Here is a 16,513-nt window from a genome sequence, read left to right on the forward strand (position 1 = left end):
CTTTTCTTCGGAAATGCTGTGATAACGTATTTATCATGTTTTACTGGGAACAAATTCCGCAACCTTTTTATTAAAAGAGATACTCTGATTTTTATAAAGCATAAACAAAAATCGGGCTTTTCTGGTCGCGAAATTGGGGATTGCACAGAAAAGAATATGGAGAGGGCCGAAGTGGGTGAAAAAAGAAAGTTTGAAGGATCCTCAAGGTCCGATGAGAAGAGAAAAGTCTCAGAATCTGATTCGAAGGAGTTTGAAGAAGTAGCAAAATGGTGTGATAAGTGCAAGAGGAAGCATATTGGGAGATGCTCTAAAGAGATATCCTGCTTCAAATGCGGGAAGACTGGTCATTATGCCAGTGAATGCACAACCAAAAGAGAAGCTTGCTTTAAGTGTGGTGAAGAAGGACACTTCAAGCAAAACTGCCCAAGAATAGAAGGGGATATAAGGCCGAATGTGCTGCCACAGCCAAAGGCAAGAGCATTTCAAATGATCCATGACGAAGCAGATGACAAAGCGAGGAATTAAGGATGAAGACTTCATATCAGAATATAGCCAGTATCAGAAAGTGTTAGAGGCGTAGTATAGGGTGAACTTGAACCTTTGTGTAATCGTTTCAAGAAATAATATAAACCCTGGTTTTGTTATCTGATGTGTTGAATGGTTGTGTGATTTTGTATGGTGACTTGGTTGACTGCGAGACAATACTTGGGACGAGTATGAGTAGGTGTGAATGGTGGTAGAGGCCTATACTACCGGAAGCACAAGACTCACACTTGGATCAGGGGAAGTCACAAGGTTACCAAGAAGATAGTGATTGATTCCATTTTTATTCAAGTATGTCATTACCATTGTTTCGGTAACGACTAAGAAGATAATTGATATTCCGACCCTAGTGGTCATATCAAATTGAGTCCGACTACGATGAGTTTGTTACGTGGTTCATAGAACCAAGTTCGATGTAGCATCTGACTTAAGTCAGAAGATTGAAATCAGTGCGATCGATAGCATCACACTCGTTGTTAAGGAAGCTTGTACCTAGAAATGCTACATGCTAAAATATGATCATATCACATTAGAATATGAAGGAAAGTATATTCCATTATGGATTTTGACTCTAAGAGACTTGAGTCTAGGTGTTGCATCATACGATGAAAGGTCATTAGAACATGACCCATCGATCTGTTACAATAGATAAAGGAAAGTACTTATCCTAAGAAGAAGAAGGAGTCCTTAATAAGGATTTATTTTGTAACTCATAGGTTACGATTGAAAGTCCAACATAGTACGAAGGGCAGGTGCAATATTGATCATCGCCTGCGGTCAAGAAGTCCAAGAGTTAGATACTCATTTGAAGAAACATAGAAGTTAAGATTATTACCTAGGATGAAAAGACAACATATGGTCTCATTATACAAGTCCTATTTTCGTTAGATCGTGTCATTGTGAGGATCGACGGGGTGGGATAAGAGTTGTTTTATATGGTGAAATTGTATAAGTTTGTGAGTTCTAATATATATACATATATGATATAACATTGTGGGTTGAAAACCCTATATGCTCACCAGGCTCCCAAACATGACCCACTCAGTTTTCTTTGTAATACAGGTTATGGCATGAGAGCATAAGTTGGCTGGCATAACGAAAGATTTTGGATTACAGGCCAGTAGTTATAAATAACTGTTATAAAGTCTATTTTATATTGTTTATGCTTTTGGTCTGTATCGGAACATGACATCCTGATATTTTGTTATTTAATGAAAATACATTTCTTTAAAGAAATGCTTTGATAAATTCTTATCACATTTTGTTTTGGGAATAAATTTCGCATCAGTTTTCTTTAAACGATTACTATGATTTTAAAACAAAGCATAAACAAACCGGTCTTTTTTGACCGTGAAATTAAGGATGTCACACAACATATCGATATAAACATTACCAGATTTGTTGACTGGCAGCACAAAGCAGTACAATCTCAACCCAACCATACTTACAGATCACTAAGCATAGCAACATACATATGCAATAGATGACATATAACCAGTCAACAGAAAATCAGACAGATCTTACAAATTACTAAGCATAGCATCATCCTATATACTACGATACAGATCTACCAGACCTCTACAACATATTATCATGTAACTGTATATACTATCATGTAACCGTAATAGGTACCGAGCCGATTAGCGGGCAAATGCGGGAGTTCATCTCATCGGAGACTACCCGCGGTATTTTGGAGCAGACTCCTCTGATATTTGGTTCGGTCAAGGAGGGGATTATGGAGATTTTGGATGAGCGCTTAGGCTCGTTCCGTGTTGAGGTTTTGGCAATCATCGGAGCTCACACTATTTCTTTCCGTGAGTTTCGTGCTTATGGAGCTCCTACGTTCTTTGGGGATAAGGACCCCATTGTTAGTAGAAGATGGTTAGCAAATATGGCTAATGCGTTCAGGACGAGTTTTTGTCCGAGGAGGCAAAGGTCAAATTTGCTTCCTGCCTTTTGCAGAACATGACACGTGATTGGCGGGAATAGGTAGGACGTTAGGTGGGTGATCGTGTTGTTGATGTTATGATGTGGGATGATTTTTCGACCAGGTTCCGAGCTGAGTTCGCACTGGTGATTAAGGTGTAGTAGTTGGCACGAGAGTTTCAGGAGCTCTAACAGACTACTGAGACTGTGGTAGAGATCACTGCCAAGTTTTGGGAGAGAGCCTTATTGTTCCCGCAATATGCAGCAGACGAGTAGATAAAGAAGGTAAGGTATCATGATATTTTGAAGGATGACATCAGGGATTTCATGAGTATTTCAGGGGGCAAGACCCTGAATAATATGATTTATAGAGCCTAAGAGCGGGAGACCGATTTGGAGCACCCAGGGAAGAGGGGGCCAGATCGGGTGCAGGTAGGGGAGGGTTCCAGGAAGAGACCCAAAACTTCAGATCAGCGATTGAGGGGCTAGCAGGGTCGGGGTTAGTGCAGCACGTGAGGGAAACTACACAATAGGGTTTGTCGTTCTAGGGGTTTGGGTTGCTACAAGTATGGCAGGGTTGGTCATGTTAGCAGGGATTGTCCTCAGAGGCAAGCCCATTATGTTTTCACTACAACCAAGTGGGCCAAAAGAAGGTCGACTGTCCGATGTTGAGGGGAGGAACAGTGACCGCACATACTCCGACTACTTCGAGGATCATTGATGGTCGTGAGGGTAGGGCAGGAGCTCCAGCAGAGAGGATTCGGGAATTAAAATGTCAGGCTAGGGAGGCTAGGACTTCAGCAGGTGATATTGTGGGTATGTTATATTTTGCTTTCTTTTCGGTTGTTATCAGTATTTATGTTGTTTGGAATTTTGTGTCGATTTGGGTGAGCGTTATATTTGGTTTAATTATTTGTTATTGATTGAGTTGTATCATTAAGAATTATTATATGCCATTTGCATGTTGTGAATTGTTAGTGGGTCAGAATGGGTTGCATCTTATTGAGCGGGTTTCAATGTGTTTGGTTGTTAATCTAGTTCTTGTTCGGGATCGGTCTAGGGGTATTATGTGGAAGGTCTATGGTCGGGTTCAGCGGGTTAGTTCTCCAGTATCGCCAGGGTTCAGTGGTTTTAGCTTTTGTGCTTGGATGGCCATTGGGAGTGCCAAGGGAAGTGGTCTATTGCTAAGGTTTTAGTCTTGTCATCAGTTTAAAGGACTTAAAGATATAGGTGTTGTATCATTGAAAGCGTATAGATTTAGCAGATTTGTTGGGATTTTGAGGAGTGTTCATCTGGTCTTCAAGGATGGTGTGGTCTTTAGGTTTGGCTAGTAATGGAACATTAGCATTGGTAGGCGCAGGTTGTCAGCAGTTCAATCATAAGGGGTAAGATGGATTGGGAATCCTACAAACCTTGTGTACTAGGAGAGCCTCATCGAATCAAAGTGGCGGAGAACCATTCGGATTTCCAGGAGCGGAATCAGGTGTGAAACTAGGATGAGTTTCACATCCCCTTCGGGGAGGAAGGCGACCCAAGTGGCCGTCTGGATTGAGGATTATGTGAGTTGTGAGTACGGGAAACTTCCTAATAATTGGTTATTGCCTTCTTGGTGAGGGATAGCAGGCTTTTGGTGGACCCAGGTTGGGGTTCTAGGCATGACTCGAGTCCAACTTAGGCACTTGGTCGGGTACATGTTCGACTCTGTAGGTGTATGAATTGATTGATGAGCGGTAAGACCATGGGCGGTGGACATGGCAAAATAGAAATGTTGTAATAATGCAGGGTGACCCGTATCATTCACTAGTTGGCAGTTAGTGTAGAAGTGTTGTAAGACTACGGAGTGGCCCATAACATTCACTAATTGGCAGTTGGTGTGGGAGTGTTATAAAACTGTGGGGTGACTCGTAGCATTCATCGGTCCCTGAGCAGTCATGAGGGCGTGGAAAATCCATGATTGGTCACGAATTTCTATAAACATATTAGACTAGGGTGAGTCAGTTCGTAAGACTGTGTGAGGGCCACAACATGCTTGGAATCAGTAAGCGGTAGGTCGTTGGAGATCGGGTATGATATAAGACTACATTTGGTCATGTAGCATTCATTTTTAGCATTGGATTTGGTGGCGAGATTCTAGTGTTTCGATTAGTTGGCAGACAAGTTGGGACCAGGTAGGTCTCGACTGCTTTGGGAAGGAAGCTAGTGGGCATCAAGATGAGTCGGGTCGGTGTTAGTGATTTGGGATTTGTGTGGAATCGCTTGTTATTTGGGGCATATGATAAGTCACTTGTAGCTTGGATTAAATAATCTCAGAGTAATTGCCCTGTTGTGCAGCTCTTGTTTGAGTCTAACCATTATGGGGATGAATCTTCTTCTCGAAAAATTATCCGAGCCTTCTGTCAAGTATAAGTGTTCTGCAGCAGTATGTGGTCAATGATTTTGGTTCCCAATGGAAGCATCAAGATGATCAAGGGTTAGAAGCGTTTTTTTTTGTCTGAAATTCTATGAGGATTTGGCATGGTAGTGGTTCAATGTAGGCAGTATATCGGGGAGTCAGACTAATTTGAGATTTCAGGTTTCAGAAGGGTAGAGATGGTTTCCTGCATGGGTTTAAGGATTCGTTCTTCATCAGGATGAAAATTTCTACTAGGGTTGGGTTTGGTTGCCTTTGGGAAGGTTGTCGTATGCGTAAGGGTTATGATTGTGTTGTTCAAGTTGTATGGTGTGCTGGAATGATAAGTAATGATTTCAAGGATGAAATATAATTTAAGTGGGGGAGAGTTGTAACTCCCATTTCCGAATTGTTACCCATTTGGGTGTGGGTGATGTAATGTAGATGATTCGGGCATTCGGATTTGGTTTTGGAGCCAAGGGGTATTTTGGTAAAATGGCAGCGGGCTTTTATGGAAATTGGATTTTTGGTTCGGGAAATTTTATGGCAAGTATGATTTGATAAAAGTGTAGAGCTTCTCGTTACCTTTTCATGGATATAAGCATTGTCAAAACGGATTTATAAAGAATAAGTTATGGCCTTCAAAATATTTTAGGGTTTAAGAGGGAACCCTAGTACGCGGGGCGTACATAGGGAGTATGCATGGTGTACTAGTGCGAAGGGCAATACGATGGGTGTACATAAGTGTACGCTTAGTGTAATCGGAGGGAATGATCGTGAACCTCGGCCTCGTACGATGGGCGTATGAGGGGTGTTTAAACCCTAATTTTTGGTCACGTGTTCCCTATTTAAGCACTTTATGTCTTAGGGCCGGTGTCTTTACCAGCCCCAAACCTCCCAAAACCCTAAATCGACCCCTTGACCTGTTGTTGGTGTTCTTGATTTATTAAGAAGACTTTGGTGCTCGTTTTTGCCTTTGTGAAGGAAGTAGAGAAGCTTGAAGTTGCCTTGCTTGGTGAAAAAGGATTTGGATCGAGAATCATCATCTTGTGGGAAAGCTTTATGAGGTATCAAGTTTGCATCTTGGTTTATATATGTTTAGATCTCTTCTTAGTTAGTTTGTTGTGCTTTTGGTCCCTTTTGGGTTAATGGATTAGTTAAGTCATTTAAGGGCTTGTTCTTTCGGATATAAGTTTGTTTTGGTCTCCTTGAGCATAAAGGTGCAAGATTTATGAGATTTTTGGTGTCGTGCATGCATTAAGTCAATTACTAAGTCCCTTTTAAGCTTAATAGCTACATTTAGCCATGTATTAATGTAAAGTTGGCAACTTTATGTGATAATCCAGCTCAAGGAAGTCAATCTATGTTTTAGAGCTTTGTCTTAAGGGATTAAGTGATTGAATCAAGTTTGGTCTGACTAGGGTGAGTACATTGGGCGTACAAGCCTCCAAGTGAATATGCTCCGCGTACGTACTGAGTACGCTCCGCGTACTCGGTCTATTGGGCCTCACATGTTTGGGCTATCTTTTGGGTTTAGTTTCTTGGAGCTTTGTTGGGCCATCTGTAAACAAGTGTTTTGGATTAGGAAAAAGTTAATGGGCTTTAGGGTAAGTCCCATGTAATGGTTTGGGCCTAATTTGGAAAATTGGGCCATAAGTGGGCTTTGGATGATTATTTGGTGTGTGGGCCTTATTGATTGGGAGTTTGGGTCTTAGTCTTAGACCAAACTAGGTGAGGGGTAAAATGATATTTTTACCCTATATATGGATTATTGGATTTGAATTGGAACCCAGATGTTAATTGAATGATATGTATGTTTGATAGCGTTGGGATTCTAGCGGGTCTGCAGTTAGAAATTTATTTGTGGGTTCAACTGTTGAGGTGGGTCTCCTCACCATTCTATGGGTCAAAGGCACCAATGCCAGCCCATTTCGTTTATGTATTACATGAAGACCAGGGGTGACCTTTGGTATTTGTATGAAATACCAGGAGGTGGCTCCTGGCAGATCTGTATGCAAGACCAGAGTTTAGACTCTGGCAGTTAAGCAGATAAGTAGTTATAGATAATATGTTAGTTGTCTTTACGATGCTTGCATGGAAGACCAGGAGGTGGATCATGGCACCTATTTATAAGACCCAGGGTTTTGGTCCCCGACTTGGCAAGGAAAGACCATGATATGGCTCGTGTCATAATGGCAAGACTATAGTTGGCACATAGCACCTCATATTGCATGTTTGATATGTATGACTCGTATGTTATGTATGATATGTGGTATATTGGGGAACTCACTAAGCTTTGTGCTTACAGTTTGTGGTTTAAGGTTTCAGGTACTTCAGTTCGAAAGGGAAGGGACTGACTTGATCACATCGCATACACTTATATTTCCGCAACTTTGAGATTTTGGGATTGTACTCTGATATTTTTTTACTATAAAATATCTTTAAGGATTTGTTTAAATGGTAAATGAGTGTTTTGATTGTTTTAAAAATGAAATTTTTACCCTCGTGTTTTGGGATGTTACAGTGGTAACATGGGTTATACTTTCTTGCTATGACTGATCGTACACATCGCATCCTTCATCGATTACTTTTGAAAACCAATTTTAAAAACTTTTACAGTTCCTTAGTTTGAGTATGGATTCACATGAATGTTCATCCAATTATCTCAAACAAAGACTTTGATACCAACTTGAAACATCCCAAAAATCACAGTAAATTTTAACTTAAAAAAATCCAAGATAATAATTTTTTACAAAACCATTGTTTCAAAAGTGTTTTTCAATAATTAGAGTATCCCAAAATCCAAATAACATAAATCTGAAGGATGTGCACGATTACACATTCGCCTTTCCACAATCATCTAAAGTAACTTAATTTATAAACTAAATCTGTAAGCCAAAGCTTAGTGAGTTCTCCCAAAGTACCACCATACAAATATATAACCAACATATCGGGTCCAGAACCTCCTGGTTGGATTACCCCTGGCCCACAACCTTATGGTTGGAATGCCTTGACCCACAACCTCTCAGTTAGCTTTCCCAATACATAACGGGTCCATAACCTCCTATGTGGATTACCCCCGGCCCACAACCTCCTGGTTGGAATGCCCCAGTCTGTTGACTAACAACATAAAGCAGTATAGTCTCAACCCCACATACTATGTTGATATATACATAACAAATAACATATATCTAGCAACAAATAATCATATAATCAGTCAACAGACAGATTTACAGATCCCTACCGTATTGTAACGACCCGTTCCCGGTATGATGATTCCTTGGTATTTATTTTGAAGTTTTGTAAAGGGACTCGGCGAGTTCATAGCCTGACTCGCCGAGTAGGGTCGGGATTTCGAGCACGTGTTAGCTGGCGACTCGGCGAGTCCATATTCTGGACTCGGCGAGTCTGTCCGTCTGGGAGAAACCCTAAATCCCCGGGTTGCTCACTATTTAAGCCACCTTATAGCCCCCAATCTCGCCTCCTTCACCCTCTAAAGCTGTGAGAAAAACCCTAATTCGTTCTTGAGTGTTCTAAGTGATTTTGTGTGCTAATTGTGAAGGCTTGAAGAAGGAGAAGAAGAAAGGAGCAAGGAGAAGAAGTGTAAAGCGAAGATTCAAGGGAAAGCAAGAGTTCTTTGAGGTATTCTTCAGATTTCCTTCCCTTTTATGCTTTAAAATCCCCTTTAGATCTAGTTGATGCTTTTCTCAAGCCTTATGTTGATATGGAAGCCATTGTATGTCGAGATATCCATAGATCTGTTCAATTAGGGGTTTTAGAGTCCAGATCTATTGTCTTTATGGAGCCATTGTGCATCATAACCCTAGATCTACCCTTTTAAGTGCCTTTTTAGCCTTTATTCCCTTGTTCATGTGTTTGTACACGTAAAGTTGGAAACTTTACGTGGTAAATCAGCTTATTGGACCCAGATCTATCATTTGTATGTATTGGATTCGAGCAGAATCGAGTGTAGAATAGTTGCATGGCGGTGACTCGGCGAGTCGGAAGAATGACTCGGCGAGTCGAGTCGCGAGTCCCCGATTTCTTCCTTTTGAGCGATGTCGAGTGGGCCCAGTGAGTTGTGGAGTGGACTCAGCGAGTTCGAGGGTAGACTCAGTAATGGAGGGACTCGGCGAGTTGTTCATACAACTCGGCGAGTCCAGGGCAATCTTCTTAAGCTCAAGAACAACTCGTCGAGTTGTTCATATGACTCGGCGAGTCGGATGAAGATTGTCTGAGTTCTTGGATCGAATGAGTACTCGTCGAGTCGATGCCATGCTCGACGAGTAGCAGCGGGTAGGGTCGAGGAGTGAGAATAGGGACTCGGCGAGTTGGCGGCCCAACTCGGCAAGTCAGGTCAACGGTGGGTTGACTTTGACCAAGATTTGACTTTGTCTGAGAGTTGACTTTGGCCAAGGGTAAAAGAGTCATTTTACCCTGTGCAGTGTTTAGTATTTGATTGAGTGTGTTTATGGACTTGTAGCCGGGGAGATACCGGAGCAGCAGCAGCTAGCTTCCAGAGCCATACACTCACAGCCAGTTCACGAGGTGAGTTTCCCTTTAGTAGGAACGGGTCTACGGCCGCAATGCCGGCCCGTGTAATTATCAGTAGTTCTGGTCTTTAGTCTGATGCAGTAGCTAGAGTGCTTGATGTCTTTGTGATTCAAGCATATTCGAGTATGTGCTCCGGACTTCGGTCCGATGCAGTATGCAGTATATGTGATTATAATAGTTGTTATGTGTTATGCTATGTCATGATCAGTCAGTTCCGGACTTCGGTCCGATGCAGTTAGTTCCAGACTTCGGTCTGATGCAGTTAGTTCCGGACTTCGGTCCGATGCAGTTAGTTCCGGACTTCGGTCCGATGCAGTTAGTTCCGGACTCTGGTCCGATGCAGGGGACAAGGTCCCAGTCAGTTCCGGACTTCGGTCCGATGCAGCTAGTTCCAGACCTCGGTCTGATGTAGTGGGCAAGGCCCAGTATGTGATTTATATGTATTGTATGGTATGTGGTAGTTTGGGGGAGCTCACTAAGCTTCGTGCTTACAGTTTCAATTTTGGTTTCAGGTACTTCCGCTTGTAGAGGGAAGAGCTCGGGATGATGGCATCGCACACACCACAACTTCAGCTTTTATCCTGGGAGTTGATTTGGTTCTTGATTTTTTTTTATGACATGGATATGATACAGTTTTCCGCACAGTGTTTTATTATTATTTTGAGATACATCATGTATGGTTTATGATATGACACTCAGATTATGGTTTTTGGTTATGTTGAAAAATGAAATTTTTGGGTCGTATTTTTGGGTTGTTTCACGTATAGCAACATCTTATATACTAGGATACATAAACTAATGGGCCGATAGTGGTGCCTTCGACCCACTAGAACAGTAAGGAAAAATGCACCTATCAATTTGAATAAATAGCTGAATAGGTCTTGGATTCGAATATCAGCTCTACCTGTCACCTATTCATCAAATAGTGACTAATCTCAAATACAACTCAAAATACCCAAAATACCCTTTAGGTCAAACTTGGTCAAATCCATGTTAAAGTCAAAAAGTCAAAAAGTCAACCGAGTTAACTCAGCTGAGTATGCATAACATTTAGAATAGACGCATAACATACTCATGCCTTTGATCATAAACGCAATCTGGACCTTGGACACGTTAACGTTCCTGGGGGATGCTTAGCGTTCTTCAACTGCTTTCTTTTCTCTTATTAAGAGCTTAATCCTCAAGCTCTTTTCATCCATTTCCTGATCTAGTCCTCAAATGATGTCCTTAACCATAAAGTTTCCAACTTTATGGCTTAACATGGCTATTAAGTGCCCAATACCAAAAACCCTAACTTCTTAATCCATAAAGCCATCCTAGTTCATGCATGGACGGAAACTAATGACCAATACTACATTCTTATGCTTCTAAATACTCCAAAATGTATGAAATGACAATTTATATGAATTAGAGTAACCCATACTCATAATACCAAGCTTATGAGACCAAAATGAACACAAAACTATGGCTAAACAAGATCTAAACATAACTTCATCAAGTTCAAAACTTTTTACCTCCAAAAGATGTCAAATGATGATGTGATTTTGAATCCAAGGTGCTCCATTATTCTAAGACGGTCTCCTCTTCTTTCTTTCTTCTTCAAGATCACTAAAACACAATTTAATGGCTCAAGAATACTCACAAATAGATTAGGGTTTGCTTGGGGACGAAGGTGGGTTGGAAGCTGACGAAGGAAAGAGTCTTGGGAGTTAATGATGAATATATAGGGTCCAAACCCTAAAATTAGGGTTTTGCGTCTAGGTCGAGAACGCTATGCGTCCTAGATGGACGCTATGCGTTCCTCTGAATATGATTTTTCCCCAAAACGCTACAAGGGAATCATTTGCATATAATTTCACACTTAAGGGTCAAAAGGTAAATACTTGGAAATCAAGATGTTACATTTCAAGAGTTTTGTGTTAGTGCAATTATCCCACATCAACCTGAGACTCTTGAAAATTATGAGATGATTGCAAGTACCGGTTTTGAGTATTTTCAACTAGAAGGAAAGTGTTTCATTTTTGTAGATGCATTAGCACACATGATTTTCTTTTATATATTTTGTTCATCACCCATTTTATAATTTTCATTTTTTTCATAAATATGATGACATGACGATATGTAGGAAACGAATGTAGGCATTTGATATGCAGTTTGTTGTAAATGTCATAGCTGTCAATGTAAAGTAAAGATAATAATTTTAATTGTAAATACTTAAAATAAATACTTTTGTTACAGAGAAAAAAGTGATTGCAAACAACTTCGAACATACCTTCTATAAAAAAAATCAAAATATTTTATTGACCGGTTGAGAATGGTGGGAAGCTTCATGATGTTAAAGAAATTATCTTCAATATATGGGGACCATCCAAAGTCAATAAAAGCATCATTTAAGTATTTTGTTTGATGGTATTTTAACTTGATTTGTTGATTATAATTACAATAGTTTGTATTTAAGAAACTTTGTTTGTTTGTCACTTCGAACAATTTGGTCACTGTACAAGTACTACCATATTATCACCTCCTAATTATGGCATTTTTACATGTTACGTTTCCTTAATTTTCAATTTTCATGACCACACAATGCAAATAATGTCTATGTGTCTTCGTTATTAGTGCAACATCTTATTATTATTTTTTTTCATTTTTTTTAAGAAATTATGCTTTACGTGTAACATCCCGACTCCCAGATATAATATTTAATTAATTTATATTCATGTTGTTAGATCAACTCGACGAGTTGGAGGCCCCAACTCGCCGAGTAGAGAATTAAATGGCCGCATGATTTTTAGAGTCTACTCGACGAGTTGGTGGACCACAACTCGACGAGTAGCAACCGAGTGTGAAAACCATAATTTTCAGGCTTTGTGTCCTATTTAAAGGACCTTAAGCCTTAATTTCTGCCTCCCTTATCACTTTAACACCCTGAGAGAAACCCTAAACGAGCTGGTATCGTTTATAAGGGAGAGAGAGACAAAAAGCGTGTGTTTTGGTGCATTCTTGGAAGGAGATAGAAGAGCATAAGGCTTGGAACACGAAGGATCCTCTGAATCCGGTGTTCTTTCAGTGTTAGTGGCTTGTTGGAGGTACAAAGCTATCACCTTGATCATTTTTTGGTTAGATCTCTTCTTAGGGAGTTTGTGGCCATTTCCATTTCCCTTTTTGAGCCTTTTTGAGTTGGTTGAGCATACCATGAAGTTGAAACTTCAGATCTGGGCAGTATGAGGTCCCTTGGGACTAAAGATTCAAGCTTTGTCAAGCTATTAGCCAAGTTTTATGCATTAAGCCTCCATAGAGTTTTGTTTTTGCACTTTGAGCCCTAGGTGCCATGCATGGACGTAAACCTTGCAGCTTTACGTGGTATTTAAACCTTAGGAGGCTAGATCTAGAGTATGGGGGTTTAGTTCTGCTTAAAATCGTCTGAATGAGAAATGGACTTAAGGGACTCGACGAGTGGATGAGCCATCTCAACGAGTCGGTTAGGGTTTTCCCTGATAGTATGGATGCGCTACAACTCGACGAGTTGATGAGACAACTCAACGAGTTGAGTTGGATTTTCCCGATACTTCGGAGAGAACAAAAGAACTCGACGAGTCGCATAGGTGCACTCGACGAGTTTGGGTCAACATGGACTGTTGACTTGAGCGTTGACTTCCATTGACTTTTAGGGTTTGGTCAAGACATGAGTTATGGAGATCATCAGATCATTGAGGGGTAAAATAGTTTTTCACCCGTTCCGAGAGTGAGGGAAGGGGTTAGCTTAACTTTTTAGAGTTGTGGTTATAAAGTTTTAATTAGAGATGATTATATTATATAGGCGGAGTCTAGACTGTTCGTGGGGTACTAGGTCTACTTGCTTACTTACGAGGTGAGTCTTATCACTATACTTGCCTGAGTGGTAATACTGTGTGACCGAAGAGTCTTATATGCTTATACTGAGTCTTGTGATATCATGCATTTGTCTTGGTGATTTATGTTGTGTATTATTCTGTGCTTTATTGGTTCGGACCGGAGGGTCCAACCCGAGTTGTGAGACCGGAGGTTCCTCATTGAGACACATGGACCGGAGGGTCCTTCTCGAGACATAGCCATGAGAGACTAATTATTTATGTGTGGTATTTTGGGGAACTCAATAAGTTTCGTGCTTACAGTGTTGTGTGATATGTATTTCAGGTACCTCTCAGGATCACGGGAAGACACCAGATTGATTGTACACACCAATTAGAGTTATGTTTTGAGGATTTTGGGATATTATCAAACATTTTATGTCTTGTGTTTTGAGCAACTATACATTTTGTGGTTTTTGAGAAATGTGAGAATGTGTTTTTATGTGGTTTAAAAATGAAACATTTATTTAAAAATTTATAGTGTTACATTACGGTTCCAAAAATGGATTCTTTACTCATTTTTTATATAAGACTGAGATTTTGTTTTTATTATTTTGGAATTGAGAAAAATGAAGAACAACAATATATGGAAGAGAGTGTTAGTGTTATTATCCAAGTCTTCCCCTTCAAGGTCGTCTTGTCAAACTCCCGGTCAATGAGATTTGCACTTCAGTTTCATCCGATAACCTAATAACTTTCTAAAATCGGACAACAAAAACAACTATGTTGGCGGTGTACACTTTCAAAAGACAAGACATACAAGTAAATTTAGTTAGTTTTTAGTATAATGGACTTAGAAAAACACTGGAGTTGTCCGTTCCACCATAATGAAACAAAGTTTCTAATGTATATATTTTAATTTTTCTTCTTATTCAGGTCTTACATGATTTTTCATTCTTTCGCTGCTTTCGTTGTTCCTATTTGCATCAACAACAAGAAATGGTACATATTTCAAAGTTTACATTTTAATTTTCATATAATTTAATTAGATCAATGTTTTGTTCTATATTTCCCTCATAAAAAAGTTTTAAATGTTTCCGAAATGAAGTATTTGTCAGAAAAAACTATTCACATGCGGCCATACTTGATGCTCGTCTCTCATAAACGGTTCAATGAAATGAAACATTTGTTACGTCCCGATTTTCAACACAAAATTTTTCATTTTTAAAATATATATAAAACACAAATCCAAGAGCCCATCTTTATTGGAAGATCATTGTCATACATTTATTAAGTATAAAAGAGAGATTTAGTGGAAGTCTAAAAACATTATTAATTTATTCGATGCAAGTACAGTCACATCGGAGCCTTTTCATGATCAGAAGACCAACCTGAAAAATAGTTATTCAACAACTGTAAGCCGAGACTTAGTGAGTTTCCCAAGATACCATATATCACAATACAAATACATGCATACAAACAATGACTCACGACCTTTCGCCGATACACCAATAATATGTGTATCTAGACTTACGACCTACTTGTCATTTCGTCGTCAACACACGAGTCTATAGGCTCCCGACCTGTCGTCGTTCCGCCATCAACCCATAACTTAACCGTAATAACTTAAATATAATAACATTTAAACACATATAAATTACGCTTATTCTACTAGTTCAAGTATAGTAACAATAAGCACATAAAGACTATATTTTCGGCTCTACTCAATGACTCAAGTATAATAACATAAAACACATAAAAACTATATTTTTACTCTACTAGCTTTCTATCCTAACATACATGGATATATATTGCAATACATAGTATAATGAGATAACTCACCTCAAACATCGAATGTTTGTCTCAATTCCCAATAGTTCCCGATGCGATTCTTTGATCTAAATGATTAAATTGTCTAATGTTACCAACCTAATAGTCATAAGTTATAACTAATAATAATAAATTAGTTATATAATAATGTTTTTTTTAATTATTTTTATAACCTCGTCTGTCTAATATAAAAATATTTACCAGTCGATTAAACCGAAAGTATAATATAACTAATGATATATTAGTTATATAATAGCATATTTCAAAATAACTTGAAACGAATGAACCAATAAGCTTAAAATATAATATTAACACGATTATAAAAATAATCAAACATTTTAAATTTATGATTATAAAATGATAAGGAAACTATAATTGGGGGGTGTTTGGATTAGCTTTTTAGCTTATTGCTTATAACTTATTTGTGGTGGGAATAAACAATAAGCAATAAGCATGAGGAGAGATGTTTATTAAAATTAGCTTATTTAACTTAGCAAGCTAAATTTTATCCAAACACTCAAATTAGCTTATTGTGGGAATAAGCAATTAACATCTCATTTTTTTCTATCCAAACACCTCCTTGTAAAAACTTTGGCGGTATAAAAATAATACCTTTTTATTAAATGTCTTCTAAAACCTTTGATCTTCGCTTCTCTCCAAATATTTGGCTATTATATCATATGATTGAAAGTGTTATGAATAAACGTATTTATACTAAAATTTCGGATTGCTTAGTCATCACATAATTTTGACATCTAAGTGAAAATATGTATGATTCATTTAGAAGGAGAACACGTATCAATGTTCCTATACTTATTTTGTGTGAATCCTCATATTTATATTTTTTTATTTTTTATGATGTTTCTATCTAAAATGAAGCTAACATATGTATTTTCAAATATATATCCTAACCATTGAGCATTAATAAAATTTCTATAATATATGCACGTTGTTTTTATAATTAATCAAAATAATAAAACAATAACTTATATATGATAATTCCAATTTTCCATTTAATAACATATATTATTTATAAACACTTTTACGTTTGATCTGTGTTTCTCTTTTTATATTATTATTTATTTATTTATAACTTATTATAATTAATTAGTTTAATATTTAATTAATCTTATTTTATAATTAACTAATTCGATATATGTATATTTACGTCTAATTCACAAAACTATGTTTAATCTAGTTATATATGCACAATACGATTATATATTTTATTGATATAAATATATATTTTTGATTAAAGGTATTATCACTTATAATTATATTCCTCTTTTGGTCAATATAATATAAATTGTAAGCTATGAAATATATGTTAATAAATTTCAAATTAATATAATATTGGAGTACAAATTATATAACCCGATATATAATAGATAATAATAGATAACTAACATCGTAAAATAAATATAGTCAATTATTATTGAAAAAA

The 16,513-nt window shown here is 38.2% G+C and overlaps 1 long non-coding RNA gene across 1 annotated transcript; it reads right to left on the reverse strand.

The window, feature by feature from the left end:
- Positions 1 to 14,475: 14,475 nt before the first annotated feature.
- LOC111913444 (uncharacterized) lies at positions 14,476 to 15,751 on the reverse strand. Its single transcript, XR_002857535.1, has 3 exons — positions 15,682 to 15,751; positions 15,082 to 15,137; positions 14,476 to 14,630 (listed from the first exon to the last, which is right to left on the reverse strand). It is a non-coding gene; the product is annotated as an uncharacterized LOC111913444 (long non-coding RNA).
- Positions 15,752 to 16,513: the final 762 nt, after the last annotated feature.

This window comes from Lactuca sativa, chromosome 1 (genome assembly GCF_002870075.4).
Source record: "Lactuca sativa cultivar Salinas chromosome 1, Lsat_Salinas_v11, whole genome shotgun sequence".
NCBI classification, from domain to species: Eukaryota; Viridiplantae; Streptophyta; class Magnoliopsida; order Asterales; family Asteraceae; genus Lactuca; species Lactuca sativa.